We start from the raw sequence: 24,206 nt of genomic DNA, 5'->3' as shown, positions 1-24,206 counted from the left end.
TGGGGATGGGGATGGGGATGAGGATGGAGATGGATTTGGGGGCAGGGATGGGGGTGAAAACGAGGACGGGCTGGGGAAGGGGATGGGGATGGAGATGTGAATGGGAGTGGGGATGGGAATGGGAGTGGGGATGCAAATGGAGATGCAAATGGGGATGGGGATGGGGTGGAAATGTAGATGGGGATGGGAATGGAGATGAAAACGGGGATATGGATGGGGATGGGAATGAGGTTGGAGGAAGCAAGTAGAGAAGGACAAGAGAGGACCATCAAGGGGTACAGGGAAGCATATGGGAGTGATGGATATGCTCACTATTTTAATTATTTTTGATAGTTTCATAGGTGTGTATATACATGTATCATATTGTATGCTTTCAATATGTGCAGTTTATTGTATGTGAAGAAGAAGGAAGAGGAGGCAGCAGGGGATCAGGAAGAAGAAGCAATAGTAGCTATGATGCTAAGAGTCGCTCTTCTGCGTCATCCAGAGGCAAGCAAATAGTGTCTTCTGCCTTCTTTATGGCTCTCAGCTCCAGGCTAAAATTAGAATAATAGATAAAGCAACTACAGAACAAGGCAGTTGTCCAGAATATTGATTTGGCAAACACTTTTCCAGTGCTTTCTGCTTGCCAGGCTCTCTACTAAGTGCTTTGCATTACTTATCTCACTTAATTCTCTTATCAGCCCTCTGCGGTAAGTACTATTACTATCCTCGTTTTACAGATGAGGAAATAGACCAAAAGTGTTAAGTGTCATGTCCAGGGTTATATGGCAAAGCCAAATTAAATAAACTTATATAAAAGCAACTCATAGGGCCCAGGACAGGGCAGGCACTTTATAAATATGAGTTCAGACCACTCTACTTGGTATATGTCGGTGAAGGTGACCTTGTCCAGTGACTGAGAGTGCAAACTCTGAAGTGGAACAACTTTGGTTCAAACCCATTCACCAGCTATGGGAACTTTGGCTTAGAATTTCACTTCCTGTGCTGTTTCTTCATTTGTAAAACAGGGCCTGATTTAAAGGTTTAATGGAGTAATATGTATAAAAATATGGAATGATGGTTGACAGGCAATAAATTCTCAAAATATGGCACTTATCACATTAGTTGAGTCTTGGTTTGTGCAGCATTTGTTGATTGATTGATGAGAGAAAACACATAGCAATGTTGTACCATCCTCAATAAAATCCACTTGAGAACTCACCAAAATGGTAGTCATATTCTCATTTACTATGCTATTCAGAGCAAAAAAGAGATCTATCTTCCAAACAACACCCATCATTTGTGTCCTAACAAATTTACTTCTCATCACCAATTCCTCTCTGGCCCTTCCTGGCCATCTCAGGACTCCCTCAACACCCTGTGAGTGAGCCTTAACCTGAGGTCACTTTCTCTTCCTGGACAGACTCCCATAAGCCAGTGCCTCTCTGCCTTCCACTTCTTCTCTTCTTGAACATCCTCATCCTTGGGGCTCTTAAGCTCTCAGGATAAATGGTTCAGAGCCATCTGTGGTATGCTGTCCTCTTTGGACAAAGCTTGTAGCCTAACATTCTACTTTGCTCACTACACACCAGCCACATTAATGAGATGACTGTATTATTTTTCCATCCAGTAGAGATGCTTTAGGGAGTGCAAAATAGCCCTATTAATAAGGACTCTGGGTTTAAATGGGACTATCCCCAGAAAACAGCCTATATCCTGTTCACATGACCACCTTCACAGGCCTTCTCTCCATTCTTGGTTTGTGCAAAACTCCTTTGCAACTTCATGCATGCTGCTTTACTTAAGCAAGACGCCCTTCCTCTCCCCTTTAATTCCACCACCTATGACTCACCCCATTTCACTTTCAATGACACTTTCAGGCACAGGCCCTCACATCACCCTATATTCCTTTCTTATAGTACTTTTCATAAAACTGTTACATAACTTATATAATGGCAAAGAACCCTGGCTTGGTGGCTCTTAGTACCAACCCTGTGACCTTTGACAAGTCACTTAATTATTTTCAGGCGCAGTGGCTCATGCTTATAATCCCAATGTTTTGGGGGACTGTGGTGGGAGGACTACTTGAGGCCAGGAGTTCAAGACCAGACTGAACAACATAGCAAGACCCCCACCTCTCCAAAAAATAAATAAATAAATAAATAAATAAATAAAAAGTTACTTAATTCTCTGGGCCTCAGATTACACATGTGTTAAATGGTGATGACAATAGTGCCTAATTAGTGGGGTAATTTTGAAGGGTAAATGGAAAAAAATTTCCATAAATCACTTAACACAGTCCTTTGGTAAGAAGAAAGCTCCTAACAAAGGTTTTTCTTGGGTTTGGTTGTTGTTATCACTATTGCATTTTCCAGTTCGCAGGGCCCTTTCACATTTGGTGTGTTCTTCCTGGTAAAGGACTAGGTTTGTCCTGTTAGAGAGTTGTCAAATGGACTCTGAGAAGTGAAGTGGCTTTACTCAGGTCACAGCTGGCAGGACCAGGGCCTGAATCCTAAATACTGATGCCACAGTGGGTTTCATTGCTGCTATTTTGACGTCCGTTCTAGCACTCAGTTCTACTGTTTCATAGAGTAGGGAGATGTTGCCGTGAAGGCTTCAATTTACTTTGACATGCCTGTATGAAAGTTGGCTAAGTGCTCAGAAAAGAAGTGGCTTTTGAACAGAACGCATTTATAGCTAAAGGCTTCCACACTGGGAGTCAGTGTCAGAGAGATTAAATACCTAGTCTTGGGAATGACATCTGGCTTTAAATCAGCACTCCGCCACTAATCATCATGTGGCCCTGGGCAAGTCCGTTGATCTGTACAAGGCTCAGTTTCCTCGTATATAAAATGGAGATTGCAATGGCACCTCTGTCTTCTAAAGCATATTGCATAATACAGGCATGTAGCAATACTAAATAAATGTTAACTAGTATTCTGATCTAATTTTTAAGCTCCAATTGGTGCCTGCTGCTCTTGAAGTAAAGACCAAACTCCTTAATATGATCTACAAAGCTTGGATCTATCTAAGTGAACCTGTTTAGCCTAACATCCCACTTTGCTCACTACACACCAGCCACATTAATGAGATGACTATTTCTCCATCCAGTAGAGATGCTTTACGGAGTGCAAAAAAGCTCTATTAATGAATACACTGGGTTTACAAAGGGACTATCCACAGAAAACAGGACCATATGGTCATGTCACACATTGACTTTCTCTCCGTTCTTGGTTTGTGCAAAACTCCATTGCAACTGCATGCATGCTGCTTTACTTAAGCAAAATGCCCTTCCTCTCCCCTTTAATTCCACCACCTATGACTCATCCCTCTAGTTTCATTTTCAATGACACTTTCAGCCATAGGCCCTCACAGCACCCTATATTCCTTTCTTATAATACTTTTTCATAACTTTTGTTTGAACAACTACTTCTCCATCAAGATTGATTTATATCTATCTCTCCCACTAGACTGTAAGCTTCATGAGCATAGACTATGACTGTCTTATTCATCATTATATCAAGTTTCTAGCAGTTACTGAATGAATAAAATTATTATTATACATGACCTGCACAATAACTCTGTAAGATAAAGAAGTATTATCATCTCCATTTTATAGATGTAAAAATGAAAACAGAGAAGTTAAGCAACTTGCCCAAAGTGACACAGTGAGTGAAGTATTGAATACAAGGGACTCTGACCTAGAGTAAGACTCCCAGCTCAATACATTTTCTGCTACTCCATATTGTCTCTTAATATCCTATCTCCATGTCTTTTGGATCTGAAAAACTCAGCCTCTATTACTGACAGCTAATGAATACAAGAGAGATTTCTCTGAACACAGACAAGCCCTCTATCCCTTCTCTTTTAGTGGGGGCTGTTGGAAAGGAAGCTTACTTCAAGTAGATATAAGAAATAAACATTTTTGCCAACTTGAATGCAGCCTAATCCAGTGGTTATTTAGATTAAAACCCCAGGGCAGTGTCCAGGCTGACCTCATCTCTATGTGGCAGAAGAGTGCCACCAGGTTCAGCCACACTCAGGAGCCTCAGCCCAGGAGAAGTACATAAGGAAATAGTTCAGAATCCCAGTGTTCCAGGGGAGCCTTGATGATTGAAACTTGAGAGGCTTCCTGAACTTGGAAGAGAGGTCAGGCCACCAAATGCTCCATTGTCCATTGAATGTTACATCCCATGCAATTCCAGATAACTCAATACTACAGTATTCTCTTACAACTGAGAGTATTATATTTTTCAAATGCTTCCATAAACAGCTTTGTTTTCCTTTTAACCTATCAACAACTAAAAAAAAAATGTGGGAACAAGTAATGCAGTAAAAAATGGTTAAGTGCATGGGATTTGGAGTCAGACAGGTTGAATCCCATTTCTGCTGCCTTCTAGCTATGGAACTTGAATAAGACACTGAGCCCCTGTGAGCCTCCGTTTTCTCATGTGTAAAATAAAGATACTGTATTACATACAGAGACATCATAGAGTCAGTCAGGTGATGCATGTAAAATGCTTTTCTCAGAAGTTCAATATTAATAGTACTTAAGTCAGAATTTCTGGAATCCACTTTGTTGAGTGGGATTTCTTTACAATGAGGCCCACCAGCAAATATCCACCTCCTAGTTCATCTCCATAGTTAAATAGCAGGCTGAGTAAATATTTGTGACATGAATCAATAAGCCAGTGAACCTTTGTCCCGTTATGGCACCAAGAAACCTTTCCCTCTCTCCTGGTTTGGGGCCTAAATGCTTCTGGAATAACGAGCTGTCATGGATTGATGAATCACAAAGCAGTGGACTTACAATGCCTTCCAAGCAATCAGGTTTAAAGAAAAATCCTTTAGGGCACATTGATGGGGGGTGAAAGAGAGCGAGGCTGGGTCCTGATGAATCCCACACGCAGCCTGACAGAGTGAATGGCAACCTCTTCAAATCGGTTCTTGGCGGAGGCACTCGGGGAGTTCTTACTTACCAGCCTCTCCAGACCTGTCTGTCTGTCCACCGCAGACTCTACCTCTGATTGGGGAGGCCTGAGTCAGGCGACCAGGGGATCCTGCTGATTGGAGTCAGCTCAATGACTCGTCAGCTGGAAAGAGGGGGATATTGAATTCATCAGTCATGTTGACAGGGGGCGTGGGGTGGAGAGTGCAGGGGAAAACCCAGTGTTGGGCAAAGCTGTGAAGAACACTGGGTTAGATTTGGGCACGATAACCCCTTGAACCAAATTAATGACCCACAGGCTCCCATTGTTTTGTTTCAAATTGTACTGAATGATGGATAATAAATGTTAGCCCTTGGGTCTCACTCAAATATCTAAGAAAACAGTAGGCAATTTCTTAAATTTTTTTTTCCGAGTGTTTTCATGTATCTTTAAATGTTATACAACATTTATATTTCAGTAATTGGACACGCTGTTACTACCTGGGATGGTAGCAGCCAATCGGGATTTTTTTTTTCTTTTCCTTTTTTTTTTTTTTTTTTTGAGACAGAGTCTCACTGTCACCCAGGCTGGAGCACAGTGGTGCGATCTCGGCTCACTGCAACCTCCACCCCTCAGGTTCAAAGATTCTCATGCCTCAGCCTCCTGAGTAGCTGGGATTACAGGCATGCACCATCACACCCAGCTAATTTTTGTATTTTAAGTAGAGACGAGGTTTCGTCATGTTGGCCAGGCTGGTCTTGAACTCCTGACCTCAAGTGATTTACCCGCTTTGGACTCCCAAAGTGGTGGGATTACAGGCGTGAGCCATGGCACTTGGTCAACAAATTGGGATTTATTAAACACCTATTTTGTACCATGTGAATATATATATATATATCTGTTATTTTACTCATTTCTCTGAGAGGGGTGCCTACATATTTCCCAAATTATAGATAAGAAAACAGGGAAAGACAGGTGACTAATTTGCAGAGTCATTTTACAAGACAGTGACAGAGGCTGAACACAGTGGCTCACACCTGTAATCCCAGCATTTTGGGAGGCCCCGGCAGGAGGATTGGTTGAGACCAGAAATTTGAGACCAGCCTGAGAAACACCAAGGCCCCATCTCTACAAAAAATAACAATTAAAAAATTAGCCAGGTGTGGTGGCAGATGCCTGTAATCCCAGCTACTTGGGAGGCTGATGCAGGAAGATCACTTGAGTCCAGGAGTTGAAGGATGCAGTGAGCTATGAATGCGCCATTGCACTCCAGCTATGGTGACAGAGAAGGACCCTGTCTCTGAAAAAAAAAAAAACAGTGACAGAACCAGAATTTTAACTCAAAGCTATGCAACTCTAAAGTGTATCAGTCCATGCCCTGCCCCTTTTGCCTCTGCTCCAAGAATCAGTAGCAGGGGTTGGTTTGGCCCATTGCTCACCAGTTGATACCATGTACATGTGTTTCACTGGTTAAGTTTTGAAGTGAATTGTTTCTCCCAACAGCCTTGTTAAGTGACCAAGCTAAATTTGAGGTCAAGTGTCTTTGGTGTCAAGAGAAGCTCTAGTCCAGCTGGTCTCTGTAAGAGTCCCTCCTAGAACTTCCTCCCCGACTGGTCTACTCCAGGAGCCACCAAGATGCACCTTTTTCCAGATATTCAGAGCCAGAACAGTCCTTGAAATTCTTCTTTTTCAGATTGCTGGGGCTGTCCTAATTAGCACAATGGTAATTGTTGGGAGGGGAGTTTGACAGCTGGCCCAGGGACCTGGGCCAAGGCCCCCTCTGGCTATGATGTTCTGAGATTATGTGAATTGAAGGGTTCCCTCTGGTTCCGAATCCATATTCCACACTCTGCTCTCTCAGCCTGGCTTCCATGTCCAGAGATTATATGCTAGCTTTAGTACTTTTAGGCTAATGATACTGAATCACAGGTTTGGAAGGGACTTTAGGACTGTCAGGTCCAATCTACAATTCAATAGTTGGATCTCATCTGCAATATCCCTGCCAATTGGTTTCCCCTCTGCTTACCCTTCTCCAGCAATGAGGAGCTCATTACCTCATTCCTTCTTTGGATAATGTGGCTGTTAGAAAGTTCTTTCTTTGCTTTAAGTTGTTTCAGGCAGAAGGGACAACATGAGCAAAGACGTGGAGGAGAAAACATCTTGCGTCACTCAATGAGGATTTGGAATCAGGAGACTAGGGTCAAGACCCACATCTCCTACTTCTTAGATGGTGACCTTGGATAGGAATTTAACCCTCGTGAACTTAAGTATTTCTTTTCTTAGCTATGAAATAGGGTTAATACCTGCCCTATCTACCCCCAAGGACTTGCTGTGAGGATCAAATGAGAAAATGAATAGCTGCTTTCAGAGAAAAAGGGTGTGTACATTTGTAACAGGATAGTTATTATCATCGACAGTTTGTTTGTTTGTTTGTTTGTTTGTTTGTTTGTTTGTTTGTTTTTGAGACAGAGTCTCACTCTTTCATCCAGGCTGGAATGCAGCAACGTGATCTCAGCTCATTGCAACCTCCGCCTCCTAGGTTCAAGTGATTCTCATGCCTCAGCCTCCTGAGTAGCTGGGATTACAGGCATGAGCCACCATGCCTGGCTAATTTTTGTATTTTAGAGATGGGTTTTACCATGTTGGCTAGGCTGGTCTCAAACTCCTGACCTCAGGTGATCTGCCCACCTCAGCTTCCCAAAGTGCTGGGATTACAGGCATGAGCCACAGCACCCGACCATCACTAATAATCTTTTATCCAACTTTTTCCACTTTAAATAAGAAAGGAACCAAAGCAGTTGTCTTTGATTTGTTTTGTTACTATTTGCAAGGCAAGAGGTTTGACACTTGCCATAAAATGCAGAAGTAGCACTTGCCCAAATTTTGTCCTTTATTGGACTCAATATATTTTCAGACAGCATCATGAAATGGTATCTCACTCATGCCCAAATCTCCTTCCCAATTCAGGCACATTGTTTAGGTCTCCCTGGGGAAAGGGCTGACACTTGTGCTCATTTGCACCCAAGCTGCTGAGGGCTTGCACTGACAGAAACAGATGTCAGCAGGGTGAAACCAACACATTAATTTTGCCTGATGACCTAAGCCAGTTAAGCCAGATGTGGATAGAAGTCTCCAGAGGTAAGAAAGAGGGCGAGAAAAGATTATGGCCTCTCCCTGCTGTACCACAATCCATTCTGATTTTTCAAGATTATCTTTCAGCCATCAGCCCCAAAACTGACTAAATATCTCATGCAGCCTTTCTGAGCCAGCATCCCCAGGCTCTCCAGATTTGACCATCTCTGAATAATTGTGAGTATCACCTTTTAGGAAAGACCTCCCTGACCATTTCAAATGCCACAGTTCTTGATCTAGATGATATATCATTTCATTCTCAAAATAGTCCTCTGTGGTAAATTTTATCATTTCCTTTATTTAGATGTGGAAAGTGAAGCTAAGAAAGGTGAAAGTGCTTATTTAAGTTCACAAGGATAGCAGAACCAAAGCTAAAACTAAAGTCTTTTAACTTTAAAAGAAAAAAGAATTATTAAAGACAACTTATCATAAATGCATGTTTCAACAAAGATGCCAACATTAATTAAATTCTGTCTCTGTTCAAGACTCTACATGAAATACTGGAAATGAGATGAGGGTATAGATGAGTATTTCACTCTGTTGAAGAATAGTTTGGGGAGAGGTTTCCTTCTGTAAGCTATAAAGTATGTAATTCTTGGGTCTGCTCATTCCACAAGTATTTAATGGTATCCACTAAGGTGCCAACCAATGCGCTTGATGGCTCCTGTATTAGACCAGTCCGGGAGGAGGTTCTAGGAGGAACTCTTACAGAGACCAGCTGGACTGGAGCTTCTCATGACACCAAAGACACTTGACTTCAAATTTAGCTTGGTCACTTAATAAGACTGCTGGGAGAAACAATTCATTTCAAAACTTAACCAGTGAAACACATGTACATGGTATCAACTGGTGAGCAATGGGCCAAACCAACTCTTGCCATTGATTCTTGGAGCAGAGGCAAAATGGGCAGCGCATGAACTGATACACTTTAGAGTTGCATAGCTTTGAGTTGAAATTCTGGTTCTGTCACTCTTTTTTTTTTTTTTTTTCAGAGGCAGGGTCCTACTCTGTCACCCAAGCTGGAGTGCAACGGCGTATTCATAGCTCACTGCATCCTTCAACTCTTGGACTCAAATGAGGAGTTCAGGAGTTGGATAATACACCATTATAACTATCTTTTTGCAAATCCAGAGATGAATAATCCATGTGCACAAGATGAAGAAGAAAGATTAGAAGGAAATCATTTCACGTGGTTAAAGAAATGCAGCAATCAAGGTCTATAAAGAGCAAACTTGTCCAACCTGCGGTTGATGGTCCACGGTCCACACATAGCCCAGGAAGGCTTTGAGTGCAGCCCAGCACAAACTGGTAAACTTTCTTAAAACATTATGAGATTTCTTTTTGCAATTTTTTTTAGCTCATCAGCTATTGTTAGTGTTAGTGTATTTTATGTGTGGCCCAAGATAATTCTTCTTCCAATGCAGCCCAGGGAACAAAAAGATTGAACACCCCTGACACAGAGTATATGAAAGCACTGAACAAGCCTTATGTATCCCAGATCCAGGGAGGTGGGAATGTAGGAGGGTGAGGTCAGAAAGGCTTCTGGAAGGAGCTCTCATGTGACTTAAGTCTTAAAAGTCAAGTATGCCTTTGCCAGGTTAACAAATGAGAAAGGGATATTCCAGGGAGTAGTAATAGAGCTGACGGAGTGCTGTGCATAGAAAACCACAAGCTTAAAGCCTGATGAGAGAAGTGGCAAGTAATGAGATGGAACAGAATGGCAAGGGTTGGATCATGAAGGATCTAAGGAGCCAGGCCATGGAGTTTGGACTTCATCTCAAAAGCAATAGGAAACCACAGAAGGGTTTTAAGCCATGGAGTTAAATTACTTGACCTAAGTGGATTATTATTTATTATCTTAGGATATAATTATATACACAGAGACTCAGGAATGCACAATGTTTTGATTTGAGATAGTTTTCTTCTCCAGTCATAATGTGTTTCTAAAAATTGATTGATATTCATGATGGATCCTAAGTTAAATTATTCTGTTACAGGGGAAATTTTTGAAGTTTTAACAACTAAAGCTATTTAATAAACCAAAAGACAGTTGCCAAAAAGCAAAATTGGAGCTAATGGCTAGCCTCTCAGCATCACTCTGGATTTGTTAATACATCTTGAGCACCTACAATGAGCCCTGTACTGGCAGGGGGGCACATAGAATTTTAGGGTACTCTTGTCTTCACCTGGAATAATACGGGTCCTGAAAGAAGAGGAACCTGGTCTGAAGGGAAGGAGGACAACTTAATTCTCAGTATCTGCCTTGTCACATATTCATCATGGAAGTCCCTGGAGTCTAGACTCTGACCTTTAAAAAAAAAATCAACTTCATTGAGATATTTATATACAATGAAACACCCATTTGAATAACACAATTTGATGAATTTTGACAAATGTATTAACTCATAAAACCATCACCACAACCAAGGTATAAAATATTTCCATAATCCCAAACAGTTGACCTGTGCCCTTTCCAAGTTTCCCTTGTAATCCAGGCCCTCAAGATGAGGAACTTTCCTACCCTGTTCCCTGCACGTGCCCCACTCCCACATGCCATGTGACCACCGATGTTCCTTCTGTCCCTATCAATGGAATAATATGGTATGTGTCCTTTGTGTACATTGTCTTTTGCTTAGCATGATTTTTAGATTCTTCCATGTTGAGTTGAATGTCTCAATAGTCCCTTACTTTTTATTGCTAACTAGTATTTCATTGTATGAATTTACCAAAATTTGTTTATGCATTCATCTGTTGATGGATATTTGGATTGTTTCTAGGTTTGGGGTATTATGAATAGAGACGTTATGAACATTTGTATACAAGTCTTTGAGCTATGATTTCTTTTCTCTTTTTTTTTTTTTTTTTTTTCCGAGATCAAGTTTCACTCTTGTTGCCCGGGCTGGAGTGCAATGGTACAATCTCAGCTCACTGCAATCTCTGCCTCCTGGGTTCAAGTGATTCTCCTGCCTTAGCCTCCCAAGTAGCTGGGATTACAGGCATGCATCAACCTGCCCAGCTAATTTTTTGTATTTAGTAGAGATGGGGTTTTACCATGTTGGTCAGGCTGGTCTCGAACTCCTGACCTCAGGTGATCCACCCACCTCAGCCTCCTGATTTCATTTTTTTTTAGGTAAATACTCAGGAGTGGAACTGCCTAGTTGGCAACATATGTTTAACATTACAAGAAACTGTCAAATTGTTTTTCAACATGGGCGTTCCATTTTACATTCCAGCCACTAATAGACAACAGTTCCAGTGCCCCACTTCCTTACCAACATTAGGCATCATCAATCTTTTGAATTACAATCATTCCAACTGGTGTGTTGGGGCATCTCATTGTTGTTTTATGTTTTCCTAATTACTAATGAGTTTGTCTGTTTTAACAACTACATGAGAAAAAAATTTTTACTGACTGAATAGGTAAGATCCACGACTATAGCTCAACACTCACATGATACTGCTTTACTCATGTTGTGTTTTTGCAAGACACTGTGGTAGAGACTAGAAAACTTGGGAGGACTTGCAAAGAAATCTTGGAATAACACATGAAGGATGATGTGAAAAGTGATTCCGAAGCAGACCACCCTTTCCTGTGCTTATTACTCATTTGTACACCTTGTTTTATGAAAAATCTTCTCTAATCTTTTGCTCACCTTTTTTATTAAATTGGTAATAATATTATTGAATTGCACAAGTTCTTTGTTCTGGATACAAGGCCTCTGTTAAATATATGTTTTGTAATAATTTTCTCTTAGTCTATGGCTTGCCTTTTCATTTCTTAACAGTGTTTTTGGAGATACTCTTAAGTGTTTTTGAGTGTTTTAGTGAAATTAAATTCTCCTTTTTTTTTTTTTTTTTTTTGAGATGGAGTCTTGCTCTGTCACCCAGGCTGGAGTGCAGTTGTGCAATCATGGCTCACTGTGGCCTTGACCTCCCAAGCTCAAGTGATACTCCCACCTCAGCTTCCTTGGTAGCTGGGATCACAGGTACTTGCCACCATGCCCAACTGACTTTTAAATTTTTTTGTAGAGACAGGATCTCCCTATGTTGCCCAGGCTGGTCTGGAACTCCTCATCTCAAGTGATTCTCCTGCCTCAGCCTCCCAAAGTATTGGGATTATAGGCGTGAGTCACTGCACTTGGCCTAATTTCTCCTTTTAAGTGTCATGCTTTTTGTTTCCTGAGAAACCATTGCCAATCCTATTGAAAAAATGTTCTCCTTTCTTCTAGAAGTTTTGTAGTTTTAGGTTTTACATTTAGGTTTTTATCCATTTCAGTCAGTTATTATGTATGGTATAATGAACAGAGCAAGATGAACTTTTCCTCATATAGGTAATACATGAGGAAAAATTTTTTCAACACCATTTATTGAAAAAACTATCTTTTCTCCCATTGAATTACCTTAGCACCTTTATAAAAAATCAATTGACTGAAAGGAGAACAGAGGCTTCAGCAAGATAGAGAACAGAGACTTCAGCAAGATAGCTAATTAGGGTTACCTGGTGCTCATCCCCTTCACAAGACCAAAACAACAAATAAACAACTATATTTCATGCTTTCTTAGTCACCGGAGTGACTAAGAAAGCATGCTGGAGAGCACCAGGGGAAAGTTGATATCACTGTGGAGCACAGGAAACCCAGAACAGCGTCACGGCGAGGGGAGCAAGGCGTTCTGCCTCTGCCCACACTGCCTCCTCCATTGGGATAGGCTCAGAGTTAAGGGGACTTCTTACAGGGAAATGGTAAGCTGGAGATCCCCAGTAGTCTTCATTGTCACTACCAACGCCAGCCAACCTTACTACAGGAGAGTCCTCCAGTCCTTGCAGGCACCGAATTCCATCTGGAGAGTAGCCAGGAGTTCAAGCAGCAGCCTTGCATCATAGTAGGAGCCTGCCTTGAGCATCTCCCACCCTGTGAGCTAAGCTGCCACAAACAGCTTGGCACCATCTTGAAACTGGAACCACTGCTAGCATCAGTCCTTCCCTGGGGATTAGTAGCAACTCACTGTCTCCATCCCTGAGGCCCCACTGTCATTCCATCACATTCACATGGTTGCCTGCTGGCTGCCTAGAGCCTAGGCCAGATATAATGACCAAGACCCTGGTGTCTAAACTGATGCAGCACACCACCACCCCAGGGACAAGGCAGACCTGCACAGCGGAAAAGCCAACACACAGCCACCCAGCATCGTTGCCTGCCCACACCCACACCACACAGGCAGGCAGCCCACCCAGTCCATGTGTGCCCATGACTACCTAGAATGCCAGTCCAGCCATCACCCTCACCCTCGGGACAGACTGCCACAGGGCCACCTAGCCCTGCAACACCACAATGACACAACAGCTGGTCAGCAGCAGCCTTGCCTTTCTTGACAGACCACCACTGGGCTACCCAGCATCATGCACCCATGCACACCCACCTGGCCCAACATCCAGCTTAGTGGTAGCCCTGCCTCCCCAGAGAGACAGCACCACAGCTGCCAGGCTGGCTGTACCCTTGTGCACCCAAGCCTAGTTTGACAAGAAATTTAAACTCAATAGCAAAAAGACCCAAAAACAACCCAATTAAGAAATAGACAAAAGTCTTCAATAGGTATTTCTCAAAAAAGACATACAAATGGCCAAAAGGTATAGAAAATATGCTTATCACTAATAATCAGGAAAATGCAAACCAAAACCACAGTGAGATACCACCTCACTCTAATTAGAATGGCTATTACCAAAAAGACAAAAGAAAACAAGTGTTGGCAAGGATGTGAAGAAAAAGGATACCGTTGGTGGGAGTGTAGGCTAATACAGTCATTACAGAAAACAGAGATAGAGTTACAGGCTAATACAGGCTAATACAGTCATTACAGAAAACAGTATAGAGATTACCTCAAAAATTAAAAATAGAACTACCATATGATCCAGTAATCCCATTGCTGGGTATATATCCAAAGGAAATCAAATCAGTGTGTCAAGGGTATATATCCAAAGGAAATCAAATCAGTGTGTCAAAGACATACCTGCACTACCATGTCTATAAGCAACACTATTCACAATAGCAAAGATATGGAATCAACCTAAGTGTCTAACAACAAATGAATGGATAAAGAAAATGTGGGCTGGGCACAGTGGCTCACGCCTATAATCCCACCACTTTGGGAGGCCGAGGTAGGCAGATCACCTGAGGTCAGGAGTTCGAGACCAGCTTCACCCACATGGAGAAACCCTATCTCTACTAAAAATACAAATTAGCCAAGCTTGGTGGCACATGCCTGTAATCCCAGCTACTTGGGAAGGCTGAGGCAGGAGAATCACTTGAACCTGGGAGATGGAGGTTGCGGTGAGCCGAGATTGCGCCATTGCACTCCAGCCCGGGCAAGAGCAAAACTCTGTCTCAAAAAAGAAAAAAAGAAAATGTGATATATATACCCAATGGAATACTATTCAGCCATAAAAAATAATAAGATCCAGTCATTTGCAACAACACTTATGAACCTCAAGGACATCATGTTAAATGAAATGATCTAGACACAGAAAGACAAATACTGCATAATCTCACTCATATGTGGAATGTTAAAAAAAAAAAAAGTTGATATCATAGGAGCAGAGTAGAACAGTAGTTACCAGAGGATGGGGAGTGGTGAGGGGCGGGGAGGATAGGGAGAGGTTGGTAAGTGGGCACAAAGTTACAATTAGGTAGGATGAATAAATTCTGGTGTTCCATTGCACAGTAGGGTGAATATGGTTAACAGTAAAATATTGTATATTATTAAATAGCTAGAAGAGAGGCTTTTGAATATTCTCACCACAAAGAAATGATAAATGCATGAAGTGATGGATACACTAACTAACCAGATTGGATTATTCTACGATGTAGATATGTATTCCTGGACACAGGAAAACAGTAAAAGAGGAATCCCCAGAACTCTGGGAGAGACCCTAAACCCAAGAGGCCTTTGTTTCTGACATATGGAGCTACCTAAAGATTGCACAGGGACATTGCTTCAGAAAGAGAACCCACACAAAATTCCACAGGTATTCAAGCCTAGGGCAGCCTCAGCCAGGTGCCATTTTGAGAGTCCCCATATACCAATGATCTACAGACATGGCTGCAGCCACTGTGTTTCTCCAAGGAGAGAGAGAAGAGAACAGGCACTTCCACACAACCCTTGGAGGGTCCCTGCCACCCTGCTGTGACCTGCTGTTGAGGATGAGACATTAATGGAACACACTCCCCACAGCTTCTTGTTCACATTGCTTGTCTGTGTGGTGCCCCACCCTCTCCAGTCCCAGGCTCATGGTACTACTTTGGGAACAACCCTCGGCCTGAGTTTAGGCTGATATGGCTGCAACCACCACCCAGCCAAGGAGGGACAGGGAAGCCAAGTTCTCCTATGCATACATAGGACAATGCCCAACATCCTGCTAGGAGCTGCTGTGAGACTGAGACTTTAACAGATCACACTCCACACAGTTTCTTGCCCATGCTGTTTCCACCTGAGAAGGGTCCCACTCTTTCCAGTCACAAGCCCACATATGGCACTCTTTTGAGAATTTAGAGATATTGTTTGGTCACCTGGCAGCAGCAGCCACAACAGATATTTTAGTCTTGGGCCAGAGATTGGAGAACTTGCTCTGGAATGGTGGAAGGGCCCCCATAGCCAGAATTTAGCAGGGAATGTGGAGAGTGGCCCAGCAGTAGCTGTTGAAATTAAGTCCTCTCCCATCACAGGACTGGAGCAAGAGGAGAGTTGCTGAAGCTGAGTTTTTCCTGGGCAGTAAGACTTGCAGCCAGGGACAGCTTTATGACCTGGAATCCATCTGTGGGTGTCACTGCTGGGGGCCTCAGCCTTCTCCCTAGCTCTTTTGAGGGACAGGGCCCCAGCAGCTCTGAGAAGAAGGAGGGGCCCCACTCCCCTGGAGATCCAACCCTCAGTGCAGTCTGCCCCTAAGGACAGGGGAACACAGTCTACCAAAGCCCTCCTTAGGTCAAAGAAAAGGCGAGCATGGCATCAGCCACTGAAGGCAGCACCACCAAAGCCCAGGAGCAGATGTGGAGAGGGGTCATAGCTCATATCCCAGCCCCCTCCTCAGTACACTGTTGCTGACTTGGCGTTGGCTCTTCCTGTCAGGGCCTGGGGAGTGTAGGCTGAAGGAGACTGCTTCTCGGGCTTCTCCAGTGGCTCCACCCCCACTGAAGGCAAACGCATACCTGGGGGAGGGTATGCATTAGAGAAAGCCACTGCAACTTATTTGCAACTAAGGAACCTGTGCAGAGCATTGGTACCTTGAAATCAGCCATAAATGAAGCCAATCAATCTTGCAAATATATACCACAGCCATACTGCCATAAATGAAAAAATAAATAAATAAAATAAAATAAAGAAGCCCCATCCAAACAATATCAAATTTTTAAAAAGTGTCAGCTTTCTCAAATGAGAAGAAACTAGCACAAGAACTTCAACAATACAAAAAGGCAGAGTGTGTCACTGCCTCCAAAGGATCTCAGTAGCTCCCAAGCAATGGATCCTAACCAGAATAAAACGTCTGGAATGACAGATATAGAATTCAGAACATGGATAATGAAGAAAACAAGATCCAAAAGGAAGCTGAAATCCAACACAAAGAAGCCAAAAAACAGATCCAAGATTTGAAAGATGACATAGCTGTATTAAGAAAGAACCAAACAGAACTTCTGGAATTGAAAAATTTACTACAGAAATTTTTAAATACAGTTGTAAGCCTTAACAACAGACTAAAGCAAGCAAAATTTCAGAGCTCAAAGGCCTGTCCTTCAAATCGACCGAATCAGAAATAAAAATATAATAATAATTTTTAAAAATGAACAAAGCCTTCAAGAAATATAGGATTATGTTAAGTGACCAAAGCTGTGACTTATTGGCATGCTTGAGAGAGAATAAGAGAAAGTAAGTAACTTGGAAGACATATTCAAAGACATAATTCAGGAAAATTTCTCCAACCTTGCTAAAGAGGTCGACATGAAGATACAAGAAATCTGAAGAACTCCTATGAGATACTACACAGTATGACCATCCCGAGGGCACACAGTTATCAGATTATCCAAGGACAATGTGAAAGAAGAAATCTTAAAGGCAGCTAGAAAAAAAGGGTCACATTACCTATAAAAAGAAACCCGTCAGACTAACAGCAGACTTCTCACCGGAGACCTTACAAGCCAGAAGGAATTGAGGGCCCATTTTAGCATTCTTAAAGAAAAGAGATGCCAGCCAAGAATTTCATATCTCACCAAACTAAGCTTCATAAACTAAGGAAAAAATACTGTTTCTCAGACAAGCAATCACTAAGGGAATTCATCACCATCAGACTGGCCCTAAAAGAGATGCTTATGGGAGTTGTAAACATGGAAACAAAAGAACAATACTTTCTACCATAAAAGCACATGCAAGTGTACAACCCACAGATCCTATAAAGCAACTACAGAATCAAGAATGCAAAGCAACTAGCTAACAACATTACAAAACCTCACATAACAATATTAAACCTGAACATAAGTGGCCTAAATATTCCACTTAAAAGACATAGAGTGGACAATTACCTTAAAAAAAAAAACAAGATCCATTCTTCTGTCTTCAAGAGACCCATCTCACACATAGCAACACCTGTGAGCTCAAAGTAAAGGGATAGAGAAAGATCTATCATACAAATGGAAAACAGAAATAGAGTAGAGGTCACTCTTCTTGTATCAGATAAAATGAACTTTAAATGAACAACAGCAAAAAAAGACAAACAATTTTATTTTTATTATTAAATAATAACAAAGGGTTTAATTCACCAAGAAGACTTACCTATCCTAAATATATAAACACACAACATTAAAGCACGCCTATGTATAAAACAATTACTTCTAGACCTAAGAAAAGACTTTGGCAGTCACATAATAATAGTAGGGAGCTTCAACTCCCCACTGACAATATTAGATCATCAAGGCAGAAAACTAAAAAAGAAATTCTAGACTTAAATTTGACACTTGACCAGTTAGATCTACTAGAATACAGAATACTCCACCCAGCAACCACAGAATATACATTCTTCTTATCTACACATAGAACATACTCCAATACTGGCCACATGTTTGGTCATAAAGCAAGTTTCAATAAATTAAAAAAAAAATCAAGCATTTCTTGGACCATGGTGGAGTAAAAATAGAAATCAATACCAAGGGGAACCCTCAAACCCACAAAAATACATGGAAACTAAACAACTTCTCCTGAATGGCTTTTGGCTAAAACAATAAAATTCAGGCAGAAATAAAAAACTTATTTGAAGCAAATGAAAATAGAGACACCATTTATCAAAACTGCTGGCATGTAGAAAAAGCAATGTTAAGAGGAGAGTTTATATTGCTAAACACATACATCAAGAAGATAGAAAGATTTCAAATTAACAACCCAACCTCATACCTAAAGGAACTAGAAAAATAAGAGCAAACTAATCCCAAAGCTAGCAGAAGAAAAGAAATAACTAAAATCAGAGCAGAACTAAATGAAATTGAGACCCCAAATACTATACGAAGAATCAACACAATGAAAAGTTGAGTTTTTGAAAGAGACTAGTATGAACATTTCTATGCATACAAAGTAGAAAATCTAGAGGAAATGGATAAGTTCCTGGAAACACAGGATCTCCCCAGTTTAAAACAGGAAGAAACAGAAATCCTGAACATACCAATAATCAGTAATGAAATTGAATCTTCATCATAATGTAAAAAAAAAAAAAGCTACTGTCCAAAAAAACCCTGGACCAGATGGATTCACAGCTGAATTCTATCAGACATATAAAGAAGAGCTCATAGCAATTCTACTGAAACTATTCCAAAAAATCAAGGAGAAAGGGCTCCTCCCTGATTCATTCTACAAAACCAGTATCATCCTGATACCAAAACCTCGCAAAGACACAACAAGAGAAAACTACAGGCCAATATCCCTCATGAAGATAGATGCAAAAATCCTCAACAAAATACTGGCAAATCAAATCCAGAAGCACATAAAAAAGTTGATTCACCATAATCAAGTGGGCTTTATTTCTGGGATGCAAGGGTGGTTCAACATATACAAATCAATACATGTGATTTACCACTTAAAAATAATTAAAAACAAAAGCCATATATATGATAATCTCCATTGGTACAGAAGAAAAGCATTTGATAAAATCCAATATCCCTTTATGATTTAAAAAAACCCTCAGTAAACTAGGCATCAAAGGAACATATGTCAAAATAATGAAAGCCATCTATGACAAACCCACAGCCAACATCATACCAAATTGGCAAAAGTTGGACACATTCCCCTTAAGAATTGGAGCAAGACAAGGATGTCTAGTCTCAGCACTCCTATTCAACATAGTACTGGAAGTCCTAGCTAGAGGAATCAGGCAAGAGAAATAAATAAAAGACATACAAATAGGAAAAGAGGACGTCAAATTTTCCCTCTTCACTGACAATATGATTGTATACCTAGAAAACTCTAAAGATTCTGCCAAGACTCCTACGCCTGATAAACAACTTCACCAAATACTTGGGATACAAAATTAATATGCAAAAATTGGTAGCATTTCTATACACCAATAACATTCAAGCTGAGAGTCAAATCAAAACCACAATGCCATTTGCAATAGTCACACAAAGATAAAATAAAATAGTTAGTAATACATGTAACCAAGGAGGTGAAAGATCTCTAAAAGAGGAACTAAAAAACACTACTGAAAGAAATCATAGATGACACAAACAAATAAAAAAGCATTCCATGCTCAGGGATTGGAGGAATTAATATCATTAAGATGTTTATACTGCCCAAAGCAGTCTATAGATTTAATGCTATTTTATAAAATTTTCATCATTTTTCACAGAACTAGAAGAAAACTATTCTAAAATTTATATGGAATCAAAAAAGAGCCTGAATAGCTAAATCAATCCTAAGCAAAAATAATAAAGCCAGAAGCATCACATTATCTGACTCAAACTATACTACAAGACTACAGTAACCAAAACAGCATGGTACTGGTTAAAAAAAAAAAAAGAAAGAAAGAAAGAAAGAAAGAAAAAAAAAAGACACATAGACCAATGGAACAGCATAGACTCCTGAAATAAAGCTGCACACTTACAACCAACTGATCGTCAACAAAGTCAACAAAAATAAACAGTAGGGAAAAGATATCCTATTAAATAAATAGTGCTGGGAAAAATGGCTAACCATATGCAGAAGAATGAAACTGGACCCCCACCCCCATCCCACCTCTTACCATATACAAAAATTAACTCAAGCTGGATTAAAGGCTTAAATGTAAGACTTCAAATTATAAAAATCCTAGAAGAAAACATAGGAAATACTCTTCTAGAGATTGGCCTAGGCCAAGAAATTTATGACCAAGTCCTCAAAATCAATTGCAACAAAAAAAAAATCACAATTGGGATCTAATTAAATGAGAGAGCTTCTGCACAGCCAAAGAAACTATCAACAGAGTAAACAGACAGCCTACAGAATGAAAGAAAATATTCGCAAACTGTCCATCTGACAAAGGTCTAGTATCCAGAATCTATAGGGAACTTAAACAAATCAACAAGAAAAAAACAAATAACACCATTAAAAGGTGGGCAAAGTGAACAGACACTTCTCAAAAGAAGATATACAAGTGGCCAGAAAACACATGAAAAAATGTTCAACATAACTGATCATCAGAAAGATGCAAATTAAAACCACAATGAGATACCATCTCACACCAGACAGAATGGCTATTATTAAAAAGCCAAAAAGTAACATATGTTGGTGAGGTTGAAGAGGAAAGGAAAAGTTATACACTGTTGATGGGAATGCAAATTAGTTCAGCCGCTATGGAGGGCAGTTTGGAGATTTTTCAAAGAACTAAAAATAGAACTACTACCGGCCGGGCGTGGTGGTTCATGCCTGTAATCCTAGCACTTTGGGAGGCCAAGGTGGGAGGATCATGAGGTCAGGAGATTGAGATCATCCTGGCTAACATGGTGAAACTCTGTCTCTACTAAAAATACAAAAAATTAGCTGGGCATGGTGGTGGGTACCTGGAGTCCCAGCTACTAGGGAGGCTGAGGCAGGAGAATGGCATGAACCCGGGAGGAGAAGCTTGCAGTGAGCTGGGACTGCACCACTGCACTCCAGCCTGGGCGACAGAGCGAGACTCCATCTTGGAAAAAAAAAAAAAAATATATATATATATATATATATATATATATATATATAACTACCATTCACCCCAGCAATCCCATTATTGGGTATATACACAAATGAAATAAATTGTCTACCAAAAAGGCACCTGCATTCATATGTTTATTACAGACAACACTATTCATAATAGCAAAGAATGAAATCAACCCAGGTATTCATCAATAGTGATTTGAATTTTTAAAAATGTGGTATATATACACTGTGAAATATTATGCAGCCATAAAAAAGAATAAAATCATGTCTTTTGCAGCAATGTGAATGGAGCTGGAGGCCATTATTCTAAGCATATTAATGAAGAAACAGAAAGCTAAATACCACATGTTCTCACTTACAAGTAGGAGCTAAACATTGGGTATACACGGACACAAATATGGGAACAATAACTATCGGGGATTCTGAAAAGAGGGAGAAAAGGAGGAAGGCAAGGGTTGAAAAACTACCTATAAGGTACCATGCTTACTACTAACCTCAACATCACACAATATGCCCATGTACAAACCTGCATATGTACCCCATGAATCTAGAAAAAACATATATATAATTGAGTAACATGTTCCAGCTTTGCTCACCTTTTTTAAAAAAATATGAATCTATTCTAGGTCCTTTGCATTTCTATAGGTACTTTAAAATCAGCTTGTCAATCTTGATAAAAAGCCTGCTAGGGTGATTGATTGTGCTAAATCCATAGATCAATCGGGGAAAAAACATATATCTTAACAATATTGAGTTTTCCTTTCCATAAACTTGACGTCCCTATTTATTTAGGTCTTCTTTAATTTTTCTCAGTAATATATTTTTTATTGTCCAGGTCTTATGCATATTTTGCTAAATTTCTCCATAAGTATTTCATCTTTTCTTAATGCAGTTGTGAATGGACTTCCTTTTTAATAATCTGTTTCCAGTAATTCATTGCTAGTATATAGAAATACATAACATTTATATTGATCTTTTATTCTTGATACATTTACCTTTTGTTCTGTAAATTATTTATGATTTTCTACATAGACAATCATATACTGTATGAATAAAGACACTTTACTTTTTACTATACAATCTGTATGCCTCTTATTTCTTTTCTTTTCCTTATGTTATTTCACTGTACAGGAACTCCAATCCGAGGCTGAATAGAAGTAATAAGACTGGGTATTCACTGTTCATTCCCAATCTTGGTTGGAAAGTGTTGTTTTACACTTTTACATAGCTGTAAATTTTTCATATATTCCCTGTCTTAGCCAGTTCAAGCTGCTACAACAAAGTGCCGTAGACTGAGTGGCTCATAAAGAAAAGAAACTTAATTATCTCGTTTCTGAAGGCTAAAAATCTGAGGTCAGAGTGCCAGCACAGTAGGTTCTGTGAAGGCTCTCTTTCAAGTTACAGACTGCTGACTTTCCATTGTATACAAATATGATAAAAAGAGATGGAGTTAGCTCTCCAGGCTCTTCTTATAAGGGCATGAATTATGAGGGTCCACTGTCCTGATCTAATAATTTCCTAAAGGCCCCACCTCCAAATACCATTACACTGAGGATTAGATTTCAACACATGAATTTGGGGCAGACACAAACATGTAGTCCATAACATGCCTCTTTTCTCCAGCAATAATATTGGTTTTGGAGTCTTTTTCATGTTATATTAAATAGCCACTCCAGCTTTCTTATGCTTAGCGTTTGTATATCTTCATCTAATCTTTAAATATCTGTGTCCTGATATTTAAGCGGATTTCTGTGAACAGCATATAGTTGTGTCTTGCTTTTTTATCCAGTATGGCAATCCTTGCCTCTTAACTGTAGCATTTATACTATTTACATATATTGATATTGTTGGGTTTAAGTCTACCATCTTGCTATTTGTTTTCTACTTTTCTTCTCTGTTTTTGTGTCTATTTTTCCCTATTTTCCTGGTTTCCTTGAATAATTTGGGGATTTTTATTCTATTTTATATTCAACATCAGCTTCTTAGCTAAACCTCTTGAACTTTCAATATTTTAACTAGGGTTTCCAATATGCTTCTTGAACATAGTACAGTCTACATACAAGTAATATACCACCTAGTATATAATGTCAAGACCATTTAAACCTTTAGTTTCATCCCCCACCCTTAGCCCTTTATGGTACTATTGTCATGCATGTTGTTTTTCATATTCAATTTCCCTATTTTTAAAATAAGAAAAAAATGTATGTAATATATATCTATATATTTACTATTTCTGGTATCCTTCATTTCATTGTGTAGATCTATGTTACCCATCCACCTGATACTTTTTTCCCTGAAGAACTTTCTTGGACTTTTTTAGTGCAGGTTTACTGCTAATAAATTCTCTCAGCTTTTGGTTTTTGAAAACTTTTAAAATTTTACCTTAATTGTTGAAAGATATTTTCAGGGAGGGGGCATGGTGGGTCAAGCCTTTAATCCCAGCACTTTGGAGAGGCAGAGACAAGCAGATCACCTGCGGTCAGGAGTTCGAGACCAGCCTGACTAACCTGGTGAAACCCTGTCCCTACTAGAATACAAAAATTAGCCGGGCGTGGTGGCATATGCCTGTAATACAAGCTACTTGAGAGGCTGAAGCAGGAGAATCACTAGAATCCAGGAGACAGAGGTTACAGTGAGCCAAGACTGTGCCACAGCACTCCAGCCTGGGTGACAGAGTGAGACTCTTTCAAAAAAAACAAAAGAAATATATTTTCACTTTCAACCTAGAATTCTAGGTTTACTACTTTTTCTCTTTCAGCACTTAAAAAATGTTGTTTAACACTGAAAAATACATAGCACTATATTTTGGTGTCGAAAAGAAGTATGCCGCCATTCTTATCTTTGTTCCTATATACATAGAATCCTTTTCATGTCAGTGCTTTGAAGATTTTTTTAATCTCTGGTTTTGAGCAATTTGATTATTATACACCTTGGTGTGATTGTGTGTGTGAGTATGTGTGTGTGTGT

This window comes from Gorilla gorilla, chromosome 1 (assembly GCF_029281585.2).
Source record: "Gorilla gorilla gorilla isolate KB3781 chromosome 1, NHGRI_mGorGor1-v2.1_pri, whole genome shotgun sequence".
NCBI classification, from domain to species: Eukaryota; Metazoa; Chordata; class Mammalia; order Primates; family Hominidae; genus Gorilla; species Gorilla gorilla.
The sequence above is the reverse complement of the archived record's forward strand: the minus strand, read 5'-3'. Positions refer to the sequence as shown.